General features: G+C 37.3%; 1 protein-coding gene and 1 long non-coding RNA gene across 16 annotated transcripts in view; one reads left to right on the top strand and one right to left on the bottom strand.

Annotated features, from left to right (window-relative positions):
- The window catches only part of ZBTB20 (zinc finger and BTB domain containing 20), a 511,117-nt gene that overhangs the window by 6,649 nt on the left and 488,717 nt on the right, over positions 1-15,751 (bottom strand). Inside the window, exon 13 of one of the 14 annotated variants that reach the window (XM_082221563.1) lies at positions 1,873-14,296. The exons of the other annotated variants lie outside the window; for them this stretch is intronic. The gene's annotated coding sequence lies outside the window, so the exon portion shown is untranslated. Of the gene's footprint in view, positions 1-1,872; positions 14,297-15,751 lie in introns of those variants that run through there. 14 annotated transcript variants of the gene reach the window in all.
- The window catches only part of LOC309531865, a 134,981-nt gene that overhangs the window by 42,732 nt on the left and 76,498 nt on the right, over positions 1-15,751 (top strand). The window lies entirely within an intron of this gene.

Raw genomic sequence — 15,751 nt, 5'->3', positions numbered from 1 at the left:
ATGATTCATCTGGTCCAGTATCTTGTCCTCAGAGTGGCAGAGCAGTTGCTTGTAGGAAACCCACAAGCAGGATTCAAGTGTAAGAGCACCATCACCTCTTGTGGTTTTCCAGCAACTGGCATTCAGAAGCACTGCTGCCTACCAACCGTGGACCTTCTTTAAGGCGGAACAAAATCAGCACAAGGGAATAGTCTGGGCTGAAAAGCAGTGCTGTTTTACTAGCATCAGCTTTTTAAAAATGGACTTCAGACACTTCTTCATTGCTGTTAAGACAGTACTAAAGGCGTTTAGTAAACTATACAACAGCCTATCAGTAGAAAATTATTGTTTAAAGAAGACTAGTTGGACAGATTTATGCTCCCCCTGCAGTATTCATTCTGCAGTTTTTGTTACTTTGAAATGTTTGGGAAATGACATTTTTGTCCCCGTGTATCAAATCGATGCATGATAACAAGAACAAAACTGCATCACACAGTTCAGGGTGGAAAAAAACTGCTCATAAGCTAGCTGGAAAAGGAAATATACAATTAACATGTAGGTTTGCAAAAAGGAACACATCAGGCTTGGATCTAATTCCTTAGAGCTGAAATACTGCACTGATTAGTCTGGTTTTAAAGGTAAGATTTATAGAGGGCCACTGTATATCAAAAAACACACACACAAGCAAATCCAATTCTTCTCAGTAACGTAGATTGTAATGCACACTTTGCCAGAGGCTGCAACTACTTCCCCACTGGACTGCATAAAATCAGTGCTTCCCATTTCAGAGTTTATGGAGTCACAATGCAGTAATAAGAGAGAGAAATTTAATTCTTCCAAAGGAATGATTAACACCAATAACCAAGTCTAAGTCATATATTGTTGATTCCAGTCCAACAAGCCGATTAAACCTGATAGCCAGGTCATGGCCTTCCTGAAGGATTACATAATTTAAACACTGGCTAGCTCACTGCTTTTCGAAAAGAGATTCAAGGATGCCTCTGAGGATTGTCTGTAAAATAAAAGTATTGCAAGATGGCACAAAAATCCAGACCATTTCCTTCCTCTGCTTCTTGGTCAATATGTCTCTAATTCAGTGTCAAGTATGTTTATAATTTAATGTTACAACTCTGTTCCGTTGGTTATTTTCTCATTTGATACATTTAGGCTCCAATTCTTATCCAGAAAGGAGCAAAGATAACCATGTGGAAGTGTGAAATGGATGATTGATCCTAGCAAAGGTACTTGTATGGGGATGCATCATACCCTTACTTTGTTAACTTTTTATGATAAGCTATGCTATTGTTTTTAATTGAGGACTGTTTCTACAAGTCTAATGCCTCAGTAGTGTTATTGGGACGGGAAAGATCTTGATATTTCCCCCTTCCTGAAGTGAATATAGGTGACCATTTAGCAAATGATAATAAGTATAAGCCAGCCATTTCTAGGAACCTAACAACATCTGGTGAATAGAAATTTACTACTCCAACTTCCCTACATTGATGCATGATGAAAATTCTCACTTCGTAGGATGTTACATTCAACTTGGTTACTAAGTGCTTATTTGTACAGTGGTGCCCCGCAAGACGAATGCCTCGCAAGACGGAAAACCTGCTAGACGAAAGGGTTTTCCGTTTTTGAGCTGCTTCGCAAGACGAATTTCCCTATGGGCTTGCTTCGCAAGACGAAAACGTCTTGCGAGTGTTCCGATTTTTCCCCGCTCCCCCCCTTTTTCTAAGCCGCTAATAGCCTTTTAGCCGCTAAGCCTTTAATAGCCGCTAATCCGCTAAAAGCGCTAATCCGCTAATAGGGTTGCTTCACAAGACGAAAAAACCGCTAGGCGAAGAGACTCGCGGAACGGATTATTTTCGTCTTGCGAGGCACCACTGTACTCTGCCTGAAGCAGACAAGAAATTTTCAGCCAAGTGAGTCTGACCAGTGACCCTGGGACATTTCCCCCTTTCCCTACAGAGTGATTTGCTGAGTTATCTGAAGCTAGCCGCCATGAAAGCACCTTCTCTCTGCTTGTGGCACCCTGTGGTCTACATTGCATAGGAGGATCTATGAGATGCTGATGGTTGGCTAGTTCTGCCTTTGGGCAAGAGACTGGCCTAACTAGCCTTTAGATTCTTCCACTTCTACAATGCTAACTATATATCAAAAGCAATTTTAAGTGTTCTTAAACGGAAACCATTTATAAACAATTACCACTTGGAAGCTACTTTCTGCAGGATAATTCTTACGTTTCTATGCCATATTTCCACTTCAGTCCTATGAGACTTATCTTTTAGATAAGCTTTTAGAAAAGTGTCTATAAATACAGATTGTGATGGAGTAATTTTATCTGAATCAGTTGCAGATGCTTGCTCCTACTTATTTTTCTGCTCTTTCTTTCTCCTTTACATGACCCCTGCATAGGCCTTCTTGATCCCATAAATACATTTCAGTAGTGCAATACAATGCAGTCTTAGTGCAAAAATAAAAAGCCTTATCCAAAAGTAAGGAAAATGCTCACTTCTTCCAAGTATTACAAGCACTCAGAACTAAAGCAGGAGTTGCTGTCTCCCAACCACATCACCATACATCTTTGTTTATTTCTACTCAATTCATGGTCTTCATTCCATCTTCTTTCTGTTGTGTTTTTAAAAGAAGCTTACTTCAAAGATGGAAAATATGCAAAGCCTAATGAGACACTATAAAGGAGTGCCACATGGATGGGGGAGCTGAGTGGCTAAAGCAAAGTTCAGTAGTGGTTTTGTTAGATGGCTCCTTTGCAATGGGCATTTAAGATTGCAAATAAGATATATAGCTTTTCTGTTCCCCAAATACAATTTTAACAGTGCCGGTTCTACAGTGCAAACAATCCCTTAAAATAGCAACTCTTAGTAGATGTCCTAAAACAAACCAGTAAAAATGAACCTTGCTTATAGATCTCTTGCAGCAAAATCTACACATTAGTTAAATGCATGGTTTGCACATGCATTTTTTTAAAGAATAGAAGGGAGCCCTAGGTGTGGATCAGGATGGAGGTGGATCTTCCTGTGTTGCAGACCACCCCCCAAAAAACCCCAAAGCACTTTCTCTAGAAGGGAAGCTGCTATTGGTGCAAACAGAAACTTCTGCCCTGGGGCAAAGAACAGCTGAGGGGATTTTTGTTGGGATTGCAGGGCAGGAGGACAGCGTTGAACCATCTTTCTACATTCCCCATGGCCCTGATCCATTCTGGGCACCTTCCTGGATCCTAGTGTTGTGCAAACGATGCATATAACAAATAATGAAGTTTGGCCTAAATGCACACCTTTTTCCAAGGCCCCTTTTTAGGATAATAGTGCCAGGAGTGTAAATTATTTTACTATATAGGAAAACAACAAAATCAAAAGGAAAACAACAATGCAATCTAAATTAAGATGTACTAGTAGATAAGAAGGTCCTAATTAAATTTGTGCTTGTTCCCCCTTTGCTTCAATGAAATTAGAAATCTTATGGGATTTTACATTTTGTTAATCATCAACAGCTCATAATTTTTAAAAGCACATGAAAGAGCTATAGTTTGAAGATTGTTTCAGTAAGTTGCTAAAACTCATATGCTCAAATGTGAAAAGGATACTTTAAAGTTATAGAAGAACAAGCTGTATTGGTGAACAATCAAGAAATAAGAGAAGACTTGAAAAGAAAAGATGATTCTCCCCATTCCTATCTAATCTACTGATGAATTATATAAAGGCTTATTGCAGGATATCTATTTCAAATTCATTCCCACCCCCCATCCTGAAATCAACCAGAAGTTGCTCTTGATTTTTTCCCTCTCAAGACAACTGGGAAATTTAACGTAATCTATTCCTCCTTAATGGAGAAAACATTTTTAAAAGAATTGTTGGCACAGAAATAAGGAAGAAAGAAATCTGAGCTGGAAGAATGAAAGCTGGATTTTGGACATTTTCAAATGTGTCCTGTACTGTATTCTGCTACTGCAAAAAAAGAAGCAGGAAACGTAAAGCAGGTTTTGCTAACGCCAAGTTCAGGGGTCTCATCCTGTGTTGCAAGTGGTGCCTGGTCCCTTAAGACTCCACTGATTTTGACAGCAATGGTAAAAATGATAAATATTCTTAAAACAGACTGCAAATCACCCTCCCTGGTTAATCATTTGAATGGCGAGAGGGCAGTAACTACCCTTCTTAACTGATCTTTATGGATGTGCATCTGTCTGTCTTCTGTGTGTGTATGAAACTTTTGGTCACACCCTTTGCGGGCATGTGGCAGATTGGGCAAGGGTGAATGTGCCCCTTGGGTCAAAAAGGCTGGCTACACCTGGATTAATATATCAGAAATCCTTGGTGCTGAGAACCTTAAGTTACTTAAGATATGGAAGAAGTCTATTCAGGATAAGCCTATTTGATTCAATGTCAGAATATTATTTCAAGAGTACTTTTGAGCAATTGACTTTGCAATAATAATTTTAGGGCTGCAATCTGCTGACCATTAGTTTACAGTGGAAAGATTCCCAGGTATGTGCTTAAAGGGCTTCCATTATTAGTACAGAGGAGTCCTTCAGATTTTTCATTCCTAATCAGAATTCTTCTGAGAGGTTTTCCATTCTTCAGGAGTGCAGGTTTTTCGCAGCCTACCTGTGTGGAACTCTGTGGACCTAAACTGATAATAGCAGAGGCACAATGCTGTATTGAGATTCACATGCTCCTTTCTTACTTGCCTTGTGTAATGGGATATGCCATTATTATGTTTTATTTTATCAGACAGGAAAAAGCGTCATCTCCTTAGCATAATTAAGCAGTGATTTGAGCTCTGAGATAAATTCACTCTGCAAATCGTCAATTTAGTTATTTATGGATGGTTTTTAAAGGGATCTTATGTTGCCTGTTTTAAAACTTTTTAAAATCCCTGAGTACATACTTAAAGCATATAAAATTGTCTTACATTTATTTCAGAATTTAGGATAGATAGGTTTTTTTCTTAATTAGGATGGTAATTAAAATATTGGCAATCAAATCAATGTGGGAATAATGATGGATTTGGCTGAGAAATGAAGGTGTATAATTTCCTCCAGACCTTTTTCTCTCTTAAGTGAGTTTTAAAGGAATGTATGACTGATAAAGCTCTCTAGACTTAATCTTAACACTATAAATGAGTAGAAAGAACCCTAGTCAAAATCCCCGAAGCTGAAGGAATATTTTTCTTGTTATACAGTCATACCTTGGTTGACGAATGCCTTGCAACTCGAACGTTTTGGCTCTCAAACGCCGCAAACCCAGAAGTGAGTGTTCCGGTTTGCGAATGTTCTTTGGAACCTGAATGTCCAACACAGCTTCCGATTGGCTTCAGGAGCTTCCTGTAGCCAATTGGAAACTGGGTCTTGGTTTTCAAACGTTTTGGATGTCGAGAGAGTAAAATATTAAGGCTTATTATTGTAATTATTTAAAATCCCTAATAGAATTATCACCATTACTTTGTTTTATATGATTTGTTTTATAAAATAGAAGTCAGCAATATTACTTTTTGAGTAAAACTGACATCTATTTTTACAGGGAACTTTCCAGCTTCATGGGGTCACACAGTAAAGATCCATATTCAAAGGCAGAGAAGTTTAAACATTCAGCACCTAATTAACCTATTGAATCAGAAATTATCAAATGGTTTTTCATTTCAATATACTAAACTATCTGTGACCATGGTGACTTCATGATATTTGAGTGGCACTCTATTTCTGTTTAAAAGAAGAAAAATTAATCACAAGCCTATTGCAGCAAAATACAAGAAAGAAATTTCTTTTTTCTTTTTTCTGATTAATAATGAAAAGGTTGGCTTTAGACAAAAAAAATGTCTAAATAAACCTCAGTGAAGATCTTCCACTGTTACCTTTTAGTGGTAACAAAGCATAGAAATCCCATGAGTGCCCTACAATATGTAGAATTCCACACAGGCATTCATTTTGCTACGGTGACCTCTCCATCCCATTTTTATGATGAATCAATCACACATACTGCATCACACAAAAGTATGGGTGGACATGCACAGCCTAAGAGATCCATATTCAATCACCTATTGGGGGTGGGAATTGAAGAAATGTTATTTCCTTTCAGGACTTCTTAGTGTTAATGAGCGGAAAGAAGAGGTTGTGTGAATGCAAAAACTCTGTCGTCAATATTATTTTGAATGAATATGTTAATATCCAAAATATTATATAACTTTTCTTAAGAGGAAAGGAACAAAGATGCCTACTTCACAGGAATGCAAACTTAAAACATACATTTCATCCATGAAAATGAATGGATCAATGGGAAGGAAATGAATGAGTGATGTGCTAAGAAAGAATTGTCTGAACTCTGACTTGGTGGTATACAAATTAGTGTCAAACCAGGAACTAAACAAATCCCTAAAGCCTGCATTGTATTTAGAGCAAAAAGTAATAGAGGGGGGTTGGTTTAAATGGTTTCCTAGCTTATCCTAGATTCTATGTGTACATACATATAAATCAGAAAATAAACCAGAAATAATAAAATACTTCCGTGAAAAGCAAAACTTTAGAATAACCACTAACTATGGTAGACATGTTTGTAAAAGTAGTTTTCACCAGTTATTTTGTTAGTTTCACTTTCTTCTACACAATTGCCTCCCAAACACACTGTAATATGAAAATGCAACTTCTATTGGGAAATATGTACAAATTTGGTACCTTTTGGTTTGTGAGACAAATCTTTACATAAGAATTGCAAGCAGCAATCTATTATACATGTAAAATAAGGACAGAAGCTCTACAGAAAAAAATATGAATTTTGAAAGGCAGTAATGATGCCACGAGAAAGCATTAGCCAATAATCCCTCTCTACAACGGTTAAATGATGACAATGCAAGTATGTTAAAGGAAGGGCAGGGAATGTGGTTCTTTAAACAGGCATCAAAGGTAGTTAAGAAAGCACTCTGTGACAATAATTTAGAAGCCAACGGAAGGCCTGGGTGTTTGCATTGAAATATGACAATTATCTGATTCTGCACTCTGTTTTGAGAGCTATATAGAAATAACATTTTGAATACAGCATGTAAATTCATACAAATACTAGCCTACAGAAATTTTTTACTAGTCTGTCTGACCACATACATACCTCTATGCTAGTTATTTGTTGTCTAAAAGAAAAATAAACATTTTGGTGAAACTTCTCAGTTTGGATACCTGTATATATGGTTAGGGCAATTCTTATTGAAGAATAGCACTGAAGTGGCCATTTCTGAGCCTGACTTAATACAGCATACAGACGATGGAGTCAAATTCATTAAAATGGGTCTAGCCAAAATTAAAATGCCCTGCTTCAAATTCATGCACCTCAAAACACACATAAAACCATACCATGAAGTTTGAGCCTATCTGTTGATCTGACTGTGCCAGAGGGGGAAAATGAAAAGAGTCGAAACACTTCCTGCAATTGCTCTTGAACTTACTCTTGCTATTTACTCATGAAATATACTTGGTACAATAAGAAATGTCCAAACCTCAGGCTAGAAATATATTTCTGTAATGTTGCTAGGATGGGAAGCAACACATATAGAAAATAATGAACAAAACCTTAATTTTATCTGTTTGAGGCTACTAAGCAAAGTGTTGGATCTAAATTGTTATTAGAAACAATCTATGCTGGAGATAAGGCTGGATGACTATTGGGCAGAAATGCTGTAGTACAAGATTCCTGCATCCTACATCACCTTCCAACACTACAATTCTGCAGTTCTATGGTTATGTTAACCAATAAATATTACTGTACCTCTTCCAGTCCGAGCAGGTAAAATTTAACTAATCTGAAAAGGGTCGGTGGGCATTAAGTAGAGTTCTAGTGAACGAAGAGTAGTCAATAGCTTCCCCCTCTTTACTCTGGGAAAAAATGGCCTGATGTTTTACAACTGCATCAGTAGTGGAAGAGGGAAGCTTGCTGTACATTTTGCATATGGAACCCAAATTAATGCTGCACCCATATGCATACAAACCTGAAAGTAAGCCCTGCTGAATTCATTGGGACTTGTTTCTGATAAGCATACATAGGATTGCATTGTGAATCTGTTATTTGCAGAAATAAGTTATTGTTTTTATTTGTTCTGCTTCCCTGACCACCTGAGGCATGAAATAATAAAATTTGGTTTATAAGAATACTGTGTTGCTTTAAAAAACCTCCAAACCAAACAAACCCTAAACTCTCCTATAATGTTTGGCTAAGGAATTAAAAAAAAAAATCTTTGAAAACAATACAGAAACTGATAATATAAAAATGAATCTAGGTTTAGTTGCTAATTATTACATGACTCAAGTTAACTGCAGCAGGTGAATGGTGAGTAATAAATGTGAATCAAAAGTACAAATGAATATACTGCATGTGTAGTGTATATACGGGTGTGTGTGGAGGTGTATACATAGATATATTTGAATGTGTTATATATTGATACAGAGATGTACATATTGTTTACTTATGTTATAGTTTTCAGAAATACTGTATTGTAGTGTAATGTACTTAACTAAGCAGAGCTAAATAGCAACTTGTCTTCTAGTCACTAGTACTATTTTATTTAAAAACACTGAAAAAGAAAAAGAAATACATTTATGGTCACTAACATTTTGATTATGAAACGACAATGTACAATTATTAACACACACAAAAACCTCTTTCCCAAATGAATACACAATTTGTTGCATTCATTTTCATATTTAAAGAAGGAAGGGAAAATACTACCAACGCGCACACACACAAAAAACCTTTCACGGTTTTGTGAGGTGAGGGGAAAAGAAACCTACATCAAAAATCGTCAATGAAGCAAAAGAATTTTGGAGCAAAGAAACCAGTTGAAACAATTTCAGAGCCACCATGCTTCTAAAAAAAAAAGGCTGCTTATCTAACCCACTTAATAATCAAGAATAGTGCAAGTGTGGGGAGCAAGTTCTCAAATGCACAGAGAGTAGGTTTGAGATAATTAAAAAGTTAACCACTTTTGTCTTCGTTTGATAATATTGGTCTGCTAAATTGGAACATTCATCCTTGGAAAGACACTGACAAAGGCCACATTGGTTTCAAGAGCATTAGCTGCTGATAGACAAGACATAGTGTGTGCATGTGCACATGCACCGCCACTATTCATTGTATATTACATGAAATGGGGAATGATCTGATCAATAGCAGGTTATAAACTGAAAAATGTGCCTCATAGTTACTAATTCCAGCAGTAGCATCAGACTGTTCATTCTCAACTCTCATCTTTGTTGAAGGTGACCCTGAAATATCATTCTATTTCTGTGCTTGAAGTCCCTTACTGGCTTTTGACCTAGCATTTCTGATATTACCAGATTGTAGAAGTAAGTGATATAATGTTGCATTGGGCACTCTCCACATGAGTTGTGTGAACAGTACAGTGCAAGCATGTTAACACATGAATGTATAATGGGCAAAATCTAATGCCAATTCTTAGAATTTACCTGGAACTTATGTGGGCAAACAAGATGTATGCATTTATCCTATAGAAATGGATTAGTTGCTGTAAAAAGTACACAAAGGTGTTAATATCTATGTATCTATAATGCAGCATGGAGTCGCTAGATGCCTACAGTTAATGCTCTGGCTGGTAATTCAGAATTTGTGGAACGTGGTCTACTCCAGCTGTACCACATCTCTTTGGACCTCTCAGCACACTGTACCCCATTTCAATTCTCACCCCCTTTTGTGTAATACTTGAGGTGTTGCTACAAAAAAAATATTATTCTTTATTGACTATAGAGTTAGAGAAGGAAAGAGAGCCTTGTGGCGGGAGACAAAATGTCTAGATTGAGGAGGGCACAAACTGTGAACTGCTTTCCCGCAGCCAGAATGGGGTAGAGGGAAAGTCCCACTAAGTGCAATAGGTTTTCTGCCAAGTCAGTGCTACAGTATTATGCACACTTACTTGGAAGAAGCTCCATTGGCCTTAGTGGCATTTCTTCTCCTAGTAAAAAGCATAGGATAAGGCAGCAGGTAGTTGATTTGTTGGACCACCTGGCTGCTTCTCTAGGCAGGAATGGTGGGATCTGCTGCTTCTGACACACTTCTAGCTCATTGACTTAGACTCCCTTTAATGGCTGCAGCAATTAGCACCTCATATGAATATGAAAGGAGGGCAGAGGGTACCAAGCCAGCTAGAAGAGTGTTTGTGTGTATGTCATGATCATACCACAAGTGCTGCTACTGCTTGTGGAGGACCTGAGCACAAGTTCTCACAATTCAGTTTGCCAGCCTGTGCACCTGCCTGCCACTGCTGCTCCTCTTCCTTCTCTGGTAAGAGACAAGGTGTAGATAGTGCTCCTAAATCTTATCTGCCTCATGTTTCAAGGCAACAGAATGGGGACAGCAGGTATCTTTTTACTGTACTTCCCAGGAGCATAGCACAACACAAAGGAAAGGATCATCACCTTCTTTATAGTTATAAGTGATGCAAGAGAGGGAAGAATGGTGATTCTTGCCCTTTCATTTTGTTCAAAAGACCCCTGGAGAGTCCTCTGTGCAAAGCAAAAGGATCACACTTCTGCAGATCACTTTTTTTGGTAACAGCCGGAGGAGTGGTAGGCAGGGTAACTGTTTAAAGGTGTGGTTTCATGGTCACAAGCATTTTACAATTGAAGTGATTCTACATAATCAAGATTTTAATCAATGCTCCCCTTTAAGTACAAAGGCTCTTACTCAGTTATAACTTACATAAAGAAGACCAGTCAGTTTATAAAATAGAACTGGGGAAAGCATGTCAAGTTTCAACAAAATACACATCTGCTATAATTATTCATGAAGATCACAGTTTGCTGTCAAACACTGTATAATGCTATATCTTAGAGATGGGGGAAATAACTCAACATTAGAAAAGAAAGTGATGATATAAATAGCATGTACTTCTTATGAACCCGCCCCCCCTTTCTTAGAAGTAGTATTCTGATATACACCTGACTAAAGAACAGAGTAGGATAATTGTACAGTATTCAAAGTGCTATACTTGTTTTGTTAGTAGCTGGTAAATTATGAGCCCTCTGGGAAAGCATTTTTGCAATACTGGTTTAGGTGGAAATCATCAATGCACTAACCACATAAGAGGCTGAAAACTATCACCATTCTTCTCCTACATTGCATAACTCAGTTGCAAACAGTCTCCATTGCTGCTGGTACTATTGTAAGACTAGTTGCTTCATTGTTTCACCCAAATTTAAGGATAATCTGTAATTTGCTGCAATGTCTAATTATTACCATGGTGCAATTGCATGGCTATACATAGATCTTTTTGCAATAATTAGCAGAAAGATAGCAAACCAAATTCTGTCACTGGTAATACCTTGCTTTCAACATAGTATAATTCTAATAATGTGAACTAAAGGCAAGCTTTGGCCCTTTTTTAAATATTGGAGACCAGTATTTTTTTTTAAATGTAGTATTCTAGGATTATATTTCTGTTGCAATGTTTCTATTGCAAAAAAAGAAATGTGCTAAAATGTACAATACTTGTTCCAGATCATAAGTAAAAAGAATGGAAAAGTAGGAAAATGGACCATTCTCTTCAAGTCTATTGCAAATGATAGTTAGAGCCAAATGAACTAATTTGGCAGATCTGTATTACTAAAAACAGACCTGTCCTGTGGGGCTCCTTAGCTAAATGCCCCTTTATATTGGTCCCTCTTCATCTGCTTTCTATGTGATTGGAGAGATATATGATAACATATGCAGACATGACACTGGCATGTCAAATTTGGCCAGTAGTCTTTTGCTCGCATTGTGAAGCCTACATTCAGATAAAGCAACTGATAAACAACATATGACCAAACTAGGGATTTAGATTGCAAAATTAAAATCAAGATAACACCAATACAACTGAATTGTTTAACTTATTGTTTAAGTTAGTTGACTGACATCCAACAGGCACAGTGCAGTGCAAATAGATAGCAGTTACTATAATAGTAGCACTAATACTTTCCAGCTGGTGGCCTCTTCACAGATAACCCTTGCTGTCCCACATACTATCACACAGTTCTAAAACAAAATGTGCAGCATTTCATACAAATGAATGAACATTTAAAAATAATATATATTCAACATAGGTATAAAAAAATAACACACTCCCTCTTTAAAGATTTTGTCTGTTTGTTTTAAGGCAGCAATCCTACATAAGGCTGCAATATAATTGCTTCCCAAATAATATTCTGTTTAATCTCACTAACTTCTTGGGTACTTTATTACAGTACAAGTATTTTAGGACAACCTTATGAAGCAAAAGTTAAGACTCCCATCAGTAGATGGAGTTGGGATAAATACTCATTTAATGGATAGCACACACTGCAGTGCTCCTCTGCTCCCTCTTTCTAAAAATGTCCCCCCCCCCACTTTCCTATCCGGCTATTTCATAAAGGTGCCACTGCAAGAACCAGACACAAGAGAGGAGCCATAGCTCAGTGGTAGAGCACATGCTTTGCATGCAGAAGGTCCCAGTTTCAATCTCTGGTATTAGGTTGTAGGTTATAGGAAAGGCTGTTCTTTGCCTGAGACCATGCACAACCACTGCCACTCAAGAGGCAAAAAGTCAGACCTGATATGAAGCAGCTTCCTAATGGGAAATGGCATACAGGTGATGCTAGAAGCAAACACTTTTTCTTGAAGGGAAATTGGGAGCTTCAGGAGAGCTTTTAAACTTAAATACAGATTCCTTTCATTGGATGAGGGAAAGAGAACAGAAACAGTGAGAACAAAAACTTAACTACAGTCACTCAAAACAGGAGTTTGCTTTATGTTCTGAAGGTGGTGGCCGGTTACTACTCTTGTCTGCCGTTCTCATGTATTATCAAAGATGTTCTAATAGATGCAAAAATGGCCCTAGTTTTTATGGGTAACTTATATTCCGCAACCCCCGTGACAAGCACACTACTTCTATGAGTAATTTAATATCTGTGATGTTATGACAGAATTGAAAAAAACAAGCTTTTAATTTATGTTGTAGAACTTATTTCTGATTTAGCTAATTACAAGTTCTTTTCTATTCTCAAATATGTTCGTATTATTTATCTTCCTTTACTGCCATTTGCCACTTCCTATAATTGGTGTAGGGAACTAGTGTGAAAATGGGGGGGCGGGGAACCCAAACATTTTATTTTCTAGTTTTTGTCAGGACAGGTCCAGTTCTTGGGTAAACAGCACTGCTTGTGAAATTTTAAATGCTATTTTGATACCTAATCTAAACTTTAAGCTTTCTAAAATGCTTTTGTGAAATGATTTTTTTTGCATCAAAAGTAAATGACAGTGTCCTCTTTAAAAAGCCATACAAATGGTGTTCCTAAATTGATCCGTTTTCAGATACCAAATGCCAAATCCAGTTTAAGTTCAATTCACCTACTACCTACAGTCACTGCCAAACAGCCTTTGGCTCCTTGCCCTGTGTGCTAGTCTACGTGACTGTAACACATCATGCCACCATCAGAGGCCCAGGGCATGCTAACTAGAAATCTCGAAAACTTGGTCTTGGGAACCACAGTTCAGAATTTTCAATCTAATTATAAGCAGAACAAAAGCCATCAGTGTTTGTATTCAGCTTGTAATTTGTTTGGCCTCACCCCAGATCTCCTTACATTTGCCATTAAATTTACCTGGTGGAGGCAATGAGAAAGGCTACTTGCTGCAGATTTGATTAGACCCCTGAACACTACAGCAGACTATATTCCACAGCCTTTATCATCACTACTGCCGGGTAAAATTTGGGGTAAAGGGAAACAGTATGGTGGAGAAAGTATGGCAGAAAAATGCAAGAACTCTGTATATCACAGGACCCCTCTTTTTTTCCCCTTGGCACTGCTTATTACAATTTGGAATGATCTAAAATGAGACAGAGAGCAATGCACCTGTACATGTTACCCAACCTGAAAAGAGAACGAGCATGTTTTCAGACAAGAAAACACGTAGCAAAAAGCAGGAATGCAAGTCATCCTCTTTTCCCATATAGTACACTGTAATATGCAATAAAGCACCAAGGTGCCAATCCTACTCCCACTTACCTGGGAGTAAGCCCCATTGAACTCAATAGGACTTCTGAGTAGACATGGTTAGGCTTGCACTGTGGTTATGTTCTGTGAGGACATAGCTTTAAACTGTCCATTCTCTATAACCTGAACACCACCTGGCTTGAAATGGGCAGCAGTATGTGAAATAACTCCTGTGGCCAGAGAATAATAGCATCATTTACCTTATATGCAAACCAGGGTTTTCCCCATTTCTCAGCAAAGAAACAAGGCTCGACCTGGGTTTTCTATTCTTCATATATCCAAAGCTTTCAGTGACTATTTTAAAGAATATAAAAAGGAAGATTATTTTAGTGCTGTTATTGAGCCCTTTAGTAATTAAATACATGGAAGTTCAGTTAAGTTCAGTGCAAATATATTTAAAACATAACAAAAAAAAAATACAACATGAATTGTTTTATAGAATTAATTCAGTGCCAAAACAAACACTGGAGCCATGAATTATTAGGACTTTTGGATTGTGGTGACCTTTGGCAATAAGCAATAAAGTTTGTAAAGTAAAGAAACTAGGATTTGGTAAAGCTAGAAAACAACTATATGGAATTTTTGTATACTGCCAATTATATTGAATTTTTTTTAACCAAGGAGCTGTAATCTAACAAAACTAGGTGTGCTTAAGCCCCAACTACCACTCTTTGTTAGACTGGGACTATAACATGGATCTTGTATGTTTATACATGTTAGAAGGGAAAATATAAAACCATATAATTTTGAATTTTAGTTTTTTTAACAGTAATCCTTGTGGCTTAATCCACCTATGTAGAAATAAATATAATTGCAAGAGTGGTCTGAATCATTGGTGCCAGTAAGGACAGACAGATTTGGTGATGCTCCATTATCTTCAGTACCTGGGTGCGCTCTACATATGAGTGGAGCTCTGTATCCACACAACATCCCTAGAAAGCTTTTGGATTGCATCTCTCTAAACTATGCTTGTACCCATGGATAGATACCATCTAACTTAATACCCCTTTTGTATTACTTTAGTTTTGGAAAACCCAGAAGGCAATAGCAAAACTTAATTCAAAACTACATCTTTTTAGGCATTGTGTGTAGCTAAATGTACAAAGCTACAGACACAGGAACATAACTTGAATCTCTGGAAATAATTCAAGTTCTAGAATTGCTCTTTAACAAATCAAATCTGTATTTAGATAGCTTGTCACTCAATTTAAATTTCATAAATCTAATTTACCTAATTCAGACATTTACAGGTGGCAACAGCTTTCATGGGGTGAAGTGGTGCAAGTGTCTCTGTTCTGCACCATTCACTGGAAGAAACATGTGATTCAGGTGCTCCATTGCTAGGACAGGAGACTGGTAAAATCACATTAATGGATCAGCTGCACATAAAAGTCTGCATGGAGCATACACAATATATATTATTTCAGTTGTGTGGGCAGGGGTGTTGAATTACTCTTCCTCCAATCAAAGCCTATTCTTGCCTAGTAAATGTCTGAACCATGTCATAATTTCTGATGGGCGTTTTTCATTTGTGATTGAGCATCAGATTACTATATATTGATATTTTAATACAGATTTTCACTGTAGAGATAGTACATTAGGGGGACATTGAATATAATAAATTATTATTATTATAAAAAATACTGATTCTAAACTGCTTCCCCATCACTTTTCCAAATACTTGTCCCTCTTTTGACACCTCAATTAAATTTATTATTAGGGTATTTTATCGTATTCTTTCCCCCCTCT

The sequence above is a fragment of the Podarcis vaucheri genome, assembly GCF_965113315.1.
Source record: "Podarcis vaucheri genome assembly, chromosome: 4".
NCBI lineage: Eukaryota > Metazoa > Chordata > Lepidosauria > Squamata > Lacertidae > Podarcis > Podarcis vaucheri.
Note: the sequence above shows the minus strand (reverse complement) of the source record. Positions and strands in the feature narration are given on the sequence as shown.